This window comes from Talpa occidentalis, unplaced genomic scaffold (assembly GCF_014898055.3).
Source record: "Talpa occidentalis isolate TD23 unplaced genomic scaffold, MPIMG_talOcc4v2.1 talOcc4.8, whole genome shotgun sequence".
Classification (NCBI taxonomy): Eukaryota; Metazoa; Chordata; class Mammalia; order Eulipotyphla; family Talpidae; genus Talpa; species Talpa occidentalis.
In genome coordinates, this window is record NW_023605194.1 from 94467443 (window position 1) to 94476884 (window position 9442).

Below are 9442 nucleotides of genomic sequence, written 5' to 3' on the forward strand. Positions count from 1 at the left end.
AGTTTTGGACTCACTATCCTAAGGACACTTGCAGGAATGTCAAGCAGTTGTAGACCTTAAATCTGCACCAGGATAGTATAATAAGAAACCTAATCCAATGTTTGTGGGCAGTGACGCTTTACCTAACCCCACCAGGGCTGTGCTCAGCCACATTATGCCAGAAAAAACTGCTAAGCCAATTGCATATGACTTGAGAGCAGCATCATCTGGGCACAAATTGATAAAGAACCCCCAGAGATTATCACAAAAGTCAAGAAGCCTTAAAACTAATTTTATGTCCTTGGAATTATAAACCCTTTTTGCAAATCTTTTCCAAGGACGAGGCTTCCCTCCTAATTATGCCACAATGCATGCATCCCTGAAATGAGAGGCTCTGCTCCGCATTTGTGAATATATGCTTATCTTCCAGCCTGAAGAGGTACAGCTACATACTGATGTGCTGAGCCATCTACTAGGCCGGGTTCCGGAAAGCCGCCCCTGAAAGCAGTCTAGAGAGAGGAGAGATGACTGCAAAAATGGAGGTGTAGATGAGACATGGTTGGGGAGTAAACATGATGCGCCACAGAGAAGTGATGAAAAAGAATCTGCTCTTCTAAGGAAGAAAAGACCCCTCCCGCATGCCGAGAAGCAAAACAGACCCAGGAGCCATTAGTGCAGGGGAAACTGACGGACGGGGCAATGAAGTATAACACAGGTCCCTATTTTTAAGGTTTTTATGAAGGATTCAATGCATACAAAGGTTACAAACTAGACTTCCAAATAAACAATGCAGAGAAAGTGCTGGAGGTCTTGACTATAAACTTTGGTGGCCAAAAGGGGCCTTCAGTAGAGTGGGATTTGTATAGGAGGTGAGTGACAGGGTGACCTTATGTCCTGGTTTGCCTGAGATAATCCCAGATCACTTCTGCTGTCCCACTGTGATTATTAACAGAAATCCTTGGCTTCATCCAGAAAAGGGAAAGGGGTTCATTTGAATTGGAAAAAAAGACCTACGCAGCACAAGAGACTCTGTGGACAAATGAACAGCAATTCTAAAAGCAATTCTCCAATGGATTATGGAGAGAGGTGTCTGGAAAGGGGTCCAAAGCTCCCAGGACAGTGGGGAGAGGGGAGGCACACAGAGGCGGGTAAAGAAAGACTGGCAGGAACGAGCAGACAGAGACAAAATAAGGACAATGGGGCCTCCCTGGTGGTGCAAGGGGTTAAGACACAACCTATGATGCTCACTGCAGCCACTGCAGTGGGAGTTCGATCCCCAGCCAGGGAGCTACCCACATGGCGCAGCAGACCTCTCCTGACTCGCCAGCTGCTCCCCTCAGCAGTGTGTTTCAGTCAGTCTGCCTGTTCTCTTCCCCACTCTGTCTCTGGTGAATCCTCTCAGCCCACACAATTCTGGCCTGTACCCCAGTTCTTGTATGTATAAATAAATCAATCTTTTAAAAAAAAAATAAGGATAATGAAGGCAAAACTCTGGAAGCAGGGTGACCTTATGTCCTGGTTTGCTGAGATAGTCCCAGATCATTTCTGCTGTCCCACTGGATTATTAACAGTTTCCCCTTATGCTCTTAGATGTGCCCCAGTTTAAATGAAAAGTTAAATGGTCACCCTAGTCAGATGGAACTTTGGGCAACCACAACCAAGCTAGAGGGTCTGAAACCATGCAATCCCCACTGTGCCCTGAAGGAGTCTCCCTAGGCCAGACCCATGAAGCCCTCAGTCCAGCCAGCAGCCTCCCTTTCCCCAAGTTCCCCAAGTCCTTTCTCCCTGCCACCAAGTCTCTTAGAAATCCTTGGCTTCATCCAGAAAAAGGAAAGGGGTTCATTTGAATAGGAAAAAAAGACCTAAGCAGCACAAGAGACTCTGTGGACAAATGAACAGATAACCAGACACTGGGAGCAGATACCTGCAATGTATGCATCCCAGGATAGATTTGCTTGGAATTTGTAAGAAACCCCTATGTATAAATGAGAAAAGACAACAACCCAATGGGCAAATGGGCAAAGAAAACAGATGGGTAATTAGCTGAAGAACCCAAATGTCAATAAATCTGAAGAGATATCCAACCTCACTAATATTGTTGAACTACAAATTAAAACAACAAGGCGAGAGCACGCCATGGAGACACTCCTCATGGAAGACCTATACAGCCTGAACAGTCACCTGGGGGCAGATTCTTTGTGCTCAGGAGCACTTCAGAGGCAAAGCAACAGCAGCCTATCCGGGACCACTTCCTCTTTGACAAGCCTGTGACACCCCTGCTCTTGCCCTCTGCATGACCGGCGGCTGGCCCGACACCCATGAGCCCTTGCACAATGACAATAAGACCTTCCCGGTGTGGATCAACGAGGACCACCTGCAGGTCATCTCCAGCCAGAAGGGGGGCAACATGAAGGAGGTGTTGGCCCGCTTCTGTGACAGCCTCACCCAGATTGAAATGCTCTTCAAGTCTAAGAACTAAAAATTCTCATCTCACCTGGGCTGCAGCCTCACCTGCCCATTCAACCTGGGCACCGGGTTGTAGGAAGGTGTGCACATCAAGCTGCCCCACCTGGGCATTCACAGAAGTTCCCCCAGGGGTACAGTGACCAGGTCTTTAACATGTGCCCTGCCAACACCTGGGCTTGTGGGAGGCAGAGCTGGTGCAGATGGTGGTGGAGGGGTGGGCAGCATGAAGTTGCTCCTGGAAATGGAGCAGCGGAGAGGACCAGTGGCTGGTCAGGACACTGATGACCTCATGCTCGCCCAGGAGTGAAGCCTGGCACACACCTGCCACTGATACCAGCCCTATAGCTCCCTAACTTATTGCCCAGGCAGTGCCCAGCATGCCCCCTGATGCTTTGCACCTGGCAGCTGAACTGCAGCCTCACTGTGGAGACTCCCCATGCCCTTGGTAGAGCTTATTTTTGTCATGGCCGAGATGTTGCTGATGCTGAAATTAATGAGGGTTTTGGCCTGAAAAAAAAGCTGTGATGCAAGTATAGCAAGTGTTAAATTTTGGCAAAACTGAATGATATGTGTGGATATTCCTATTAATATTCACCTCTCCATTTTGTTGTCTTCTTGAAATATTTCATTATTACAGCAAAATAAGAGGGTTGGGAGGATTGGTGCATGGGGATGGAGTAGCACAGGCAGGTATCCTCAAAGGCTGTATACCAAGAGGCCACTGGCTGGGACCAGCTTGGGTGTGACTCCCCAAGTCCCTCCATGTGGCCAGCACGACAATGCCCTGGGGTCAGGATGATGCCCAAGCTCCTGGCTGAATGTGTGGAAATGCGGTTCTGCTCAGTCTTCCTTTCCCTCCTCCAGCCCTACCCATCCCTCTCCGGGTTGGCCTTCATCACCTCACATCACCTCCTTGGAGAAACTTCCTCTCCACTTGGTTGTCTCCGAGAACATAGTTTTCGCCTACCATATTGACAAAGATGGAAATGCTTGATACAGCCCTCTGTAATGGTAGGAATTTGTTCTGCAGCATTCTGGTGCAAGAAATGTCTCATTCCTCATTTGTCTAAATCCTACCACACTTGGCTACTAGTCCTCATGCTCCAAGCTTGGCAAAAAAAAAATATATATATCACTCTTGGTCATGACTTGGAGAGCCCCTTCCCTCTTGAAGATCATCCTAAAGTCCTGGGAAGGTGGGGGAGGGGGTGGGTTTATAACTTCGGGAAAAAGGACAAGGAACTTCGGTCCATCTTGGGCACCTCTGAGATGCCCATTGTCTAGCCACCATGGTTCTTTCAGAGGAAGCAGACCTAAAGATTCAGAGCAGACCTAAACAGGTTCCCAAAATCATATCACTTAGCTCCAGAAACCACCCTCCCAGAGGTATGGTCACCCCCAAGGTCCTACATGAGTCCAGTGCAGGTGATCTGTCCCCAACAACCTTGCTTCAGGGAGCAGCCCCCAGCATTGGGTCACACACATGCTGCCACTGTCAGCTTCCCAACCAGTATGAGGCGGGTGGTATAAGCTGCCTTGGGCATCTCTTCTGACACTTGTTGAGTTTTCAAAATACTATTTTGAATGGGACTATATTTGGAAATAGGGCTTTTAAAAGGAATCATTAGATTAAATAAGTGGTGCAGGTGGGGCCCTAATCCACTAGGACCGGTGTCCTTATAAAATGAGGAAGAAACATTAGGGGTGTGAGAACACAGAGCAAAAGGCCATGTGAGGCCATCTTGAGAAGGATGCCAGCTGCCAGGCAAGGACAGAAGATAGGAGACATCAACTCTGCTGGCACCTGGATCGTGGATTTCCACCTTCCAGAACTGTGAACAAAATAATTTCTATTGTTTAAGGTCTTCAGTCTGTGGCAGTCTGAGAGGGCTAATGTAACAGGTGTGTGTATGTGTGTGTGTGTGTGTGTGTGTGTGTGTGTGTGTGTGTGTGTGTGTGTGTGTTAGAGAGAGAGAGAGAGAAAAAAAAACTAAGAGCCGCACCCTGGTGTCTAGCTAAGGGACATCCTGCAGGCTGGTCAGGGATTTTCCAGCTCCACTCTGCTTGGCTTTTGGATCATGTCGACCCCTGCAGACTGAGCAAACCCACAGAGAGGGAGGACTGGGAGGCCCAACCTGGGGAACTGGGTTTACAAGTAGGAGGAAGGCTGATGTGACTACCTTTCACCTGAGCTGAAAATGTTGCCAGTGAAATCTCTGGGCAATGGGATTACAAAGGGGTTGTATATACTTTGTTTGATTTCTTTGTGTTTTCTCAAATGAACACATATTGCTCTTGCAATAATCATTAAAAAACAAGTTAACGTTTTAAAATTCTACCATTCTCTGGGCCCAAATCCAAAGCCACTTTTTCCATGTGCCCCCCTCCAACAACTGAACATGGGTTTTTTTCTACTCTGAAGTCCCAGGGGTTGAGAAGAGTGGGACTTCTCCTGGGCTTCCTCCTTGGGCTGCAGCTTGGCGCAGGCATGTTCTTGCTCCACTGCCAGCCACTCCCTGGGGCGGTGGGTAGTGCCCTATCCACCTGTCATCTCTGCGCCGTGGGTGTGGCCCTGGCCATACTAATACTAAGCACTTTCCCAAGAGCGATTCTTTTGGTTTTTGCCAAACTAAACAATGTTTAGTATCTTCCTTATTTTGTAGATGAGGAAAGTAAAGCTCAAAGATGGAAAAGGGAACAAGAGGCCAGGACCATCTGACTCCCAAGCTTGAGCACAGACAGATTCCGAGGCAGTCAGGCCTCCAGCGGGAAAGACTCAGCCGTCGTCATCTGGTGGGGCTTCCATCCCACCCCATCTGGGTCTGGGCTGCTCTGGCTGCTAGATCAGGCAAAGAAGAGTTTATTGAAATGGGCACAGGAACTGGCCGCATGTGACTCAGACCAGTGACAACCCTCCTCCTCCTCCCGGCTGTGTGAGGCCCTCAACAGAGGCCTAAGTTTTCAAGGGAGTAAATTCAGTTTTCAGGATGACATAATTTCAGATAACAGACTAAAGCCCCATTCTCCAATAGTTTTCTCACTGATTATGGAGGGAAGTTGTCATATATAGAGTTCCCCTAAAATACCAGAAGAGTTTAACTGACCACAAAGAACCCTAAAATCCTTTCTTATGTTAAAGGTGTTGGGCTAATTTTAGGACAAACTTCCTCTAGCTGGCTGCATTGATATTTTGGACGGGCTAATGTTTGGGAGGTGGAAGGGAATGCCCTGTGCATTGTAGGATGTTTAGCTGCATCCCTGGCCTACCACCCATGCCAGTCACGACCACCAAAATGTCTCCAGACTTTGCTGAAAGTCTCCTGGGAGGCAAAATTTCTTGCCTTTGAGAACCACTGCTCTAGCGCTGTCTGTCTCAACATGAAGCATTAGTACATGCATGGGGGTGGCAGACTGGCCAAGCCAAGGCTAATCACCCAGCAGTCATGGAGATACTCACCTCTAGCAGGGATGGTTAAAATAAGGAAGGACCCATTCATCCAATCAGTCCATCAACAAAGATTGTCTATTTTTTAAAAAAGATTTATTTATTTATTTCAAAGGAGAGCTGGGGTACAGGCCAGAGGCAGTGGAGGGTAAGAAGATTCACCAGAGACAGAGCGGGGAACAGAACTGGCAGATCTGCTGAAATACACTGCTGAGGGGAGCAGTGGGTGAGACAGGAGAGGTCTGCTGCGACATGTGGGTTGCTCCCTGGCCGGCTGGGGATTGAATTCATTCTGCAGAGGCCGCAGATTGCTTCACAGTGTGTTGCTTAACCCCTTGCGCCACCAGGGAGGCCCAACAAAGATTGTCTATTTTTCAATCAATTAAGTCCTAGGTGCTGTGCTAGATGTTGGGGACTCAGTGATCAACCAAGCTAAGCAGAGCCTTTGCTTGCACACAACTTACCCCTGAGGAGGAAAACATTAGTCCACAATTGATTGCCAAAATAGCGTGGTAAGGGTTATGATGGAGAAGTACAGGGGGGCTCAAATGAATTTCAAAAATGAACTCCAGGAATCAAAAAGGAACCTTTGATTCATCTTCAAGATAAAAACTGGCCTATCCAACTAGTTGCTCTTTCCCCACCCCAGATATCTCCTCCCAAGTCTCATGAGCCTCCCCCCAACTCCCAGACCTGGAAGCATGGTTATGACCAGGTAACAGTAGTCACCTGGAACCAAGTAAGCCCCAAAATACTGAGGGTGGGTCAGGATTCAGTTGACTTTGCTTCCAGGTATAACTTCTGATCCATTTTGAGCCAGCTGTAGCCATGGAGTAATCGAATTAGGCAAATATTATGGGGAAGAAAATGGGCCTGTAAGTAGCTTAAAGTGATGGAAATGACCTGAAGGTGGCCATGCAAATGGTCTGTATAATATCCTGTAATAACCCTGTCCAGGCAGCCCGAGGAGGCAGCAGAGGAGGCAGGCTTCCAATAATGAGGTGTCTGATTAGAATAATGTTCAGTGGGAGAATGTGTGAGTGTCCGCATAAATCAGGCCAGGAGAGCCTCCCCAATTAGCCAGGAAGTAGAAAGGCAAGGTGGGGGCCACCTATACCAGGAGGCTGCTAGGCAAGCTGCAGAGATGGGAGAGGGAAACCCATCGTCCTCCTAACAGTCCCTGACATTTTATAGCACTCTACAGTTTACATATCCTTTTATGGGCAATATTTAATCTGGACCTTGCATGGCTGTAATAAAGATTAAATGAGATAATGGTCTCTTGTGAGATAATTACAGGTCAGTTTGCCTGAGCGCCCAGAATGGTGTGTGGCACATAGCAGTTGTTCAATGAACAGAAGCCGTGAGAGATGACTGTTTACTAGTCAACTGCTTTAGTCCCCGTTGGCTCTGGAGTCACTGGCAGACCCATATCCATCTTCAGAGTGCTTCCTTTCCCTTCCTCTGGTCTCCACACAATGGGGGGTAGATTAGCATTTTACTCAGCAGACAGCTACTTAATAAATGTTAGCTTTATCCTTATCCTCCCATCTGGCTCAGCAGATCAGAGGAAGGTACGGGTAGAACGGGTCCATGACCCCATAAGACACCTCACATCTTTGGCCATTGGAGAGGCTCAGTGGAGGCAGGGCTGTGGAATTCCAGCTGCAGTGCTGGCAGACAAATAGAGACAGGCCCACACAAATCCCTCAACTTGCAGAGAGAGAATCTGAGGAAAGGGATTCGCCCAGGCTATAACCAGCTCTGTGCTACTAGCTTTATGAGCCCATGCTCCAAACATCTTTCAGCCTCTGAAGTTGAAGACAGTGTGTGTATGTACAACACACGATTCATTCATTTATGTCTTCAGAAGTGATTGTTGAGCATCCAGTGTGAGCCAGCAGGCACGAGGGGAAGAGGAGGCTATCAACTGGTCTGGGAGCTCAGGCCTCAGAGGATACCTCATCTGTGGTCATGCCTCCCCTCTGGGTTCCAGAATAGACAGGCCACAGGGTAGGAGGCTGTGAGAGTAAGACTAGGCCACACAACCTCGGGGTGAAGAAGATCCAGAATCCTCATATTTCTAGCAGCTCTACAGTTTACATGGGTTTCCGCACTCCCCTGCAGACCTCACAGTGACCTCTGGGAACATTTCCACCCTCGCTGAAAGAAAGGAAGAAATGGAAGACTCAGAAGTTGAGTGTCTTGCCTAAAGTAACATAGCTGACGAGAAAAAACTTACTTTCAAACCAGTACTTTAGTCTCCAGATCTAATATTTTTTTATGTGAACAAATGTGTGTATTAATCAAATGCACGGGCACACCCACAGCAGAGCCAGTTGTGACCCGTTCCACTTACATGAGCACTCGGTGTCTGCACACACAGACCTACACACAGATACAGCTCCCAAGTGCAGGCTAACAACCCCCGTATCAGAAGCACCTATGCACTGCTTGCTTTATTTTTTTTTCAAAGATTTATTTTTTATTTATACAAGAACCGGGGTACAGTTGAGATGCATGGGAGGGTGAGAGGATTCACCAGAGACAGAGAGGGGAACAGAACAGGCAGACTGATGAAATGCACTGCTGAGGGGAGCAGTGGGCGAGACAGGAGAGGTCTGCTGGCCATGTGGGTTGCTCTGAGGCCGGCAGGGATTGAACCGGCACTGCAGAGAGGCTGCGGACAGCTTGACAGCGCTGCGCTCAACTGCCTGCGCCACTAGGGAGGCCCTGCACTGCTTGCTTTAAAGGCAGGTTCGTATGCCCTACATCTGAGAGTCTGTGCAGCCCTGCACAGAGAGTCTGTGCAGCCCTGCTTGTTAATAAGCTCCCATTTGGGATGTTTGCACTCCAGAGCCCCAGAGGAGTCTGCTGAACTGATCCAAACTGCCAAGAGACAAGGGGCGGGAAGAGGGAGAAGATACTGGGGCAACATCTACCAGTGACATGGGTAAGTGGAGGTGGCCCCCGCCTGTGACCAGCACTGGCCTTATGGCCAGTCTCACCTGGAACAGAGAAGGTAGAGGGAAATATTCATCAAAGTCAGTCAAATCCACCCTAGTGATAGAGTGTGGATACCACAGCCAAATTGCCCTTATATCAGAAATACAGGCAGGCCCTTTCTTGGGGGGGTGTCGGGTATCAGGATTTGGTTCCGAGAATAGTAATAACCAGACAAGTGTGGAAATTCTTAGCTTGGAAACCTCCTGTGCATCAATGTCTAGTATCATTTGCATAGTGCCTCTCCCAGACAGATGTTCCTTCAACAGCAACCAAACTGTGTTGGGTCTGGGAAGCCACTTAGTGGCCCCAGGAAAAATTGCCCTGACATCCTTTCCCCTGTCTCTTCCTGCTCAACTCCCTTTTCTCTTGCAGTTGGCTCCCTTTCAGAACATTTGTTTCCTGCAATAACATTGTTTCTAATCACCATCCTCTTACTAAATCACATCTTTTGGGGGTTTTCAATTTTAAATGTCTACAGGGGCCAACTAGAAAATATTTCCATTATGTGAATTGAATCCAGACTGGTGAGCACCAGCCTCCTGCCAC

At 48.2% G+C, this 9442-nt stretch overlaps 1 pseudogene; it reads left to right on the forward strand.

Annotated features, from left to right (window-relative positions):
* The first annotated feature begins 2115 nt into the window (after positions 1 to 2115).
* On the forward strand, positions 2116 to 2752 carry LOC119234732 (creatine kinase B-type-like; annotated as a pseudogene).
* Positions 2753 to 9442: the final 6690 nt, after the last annotated feature.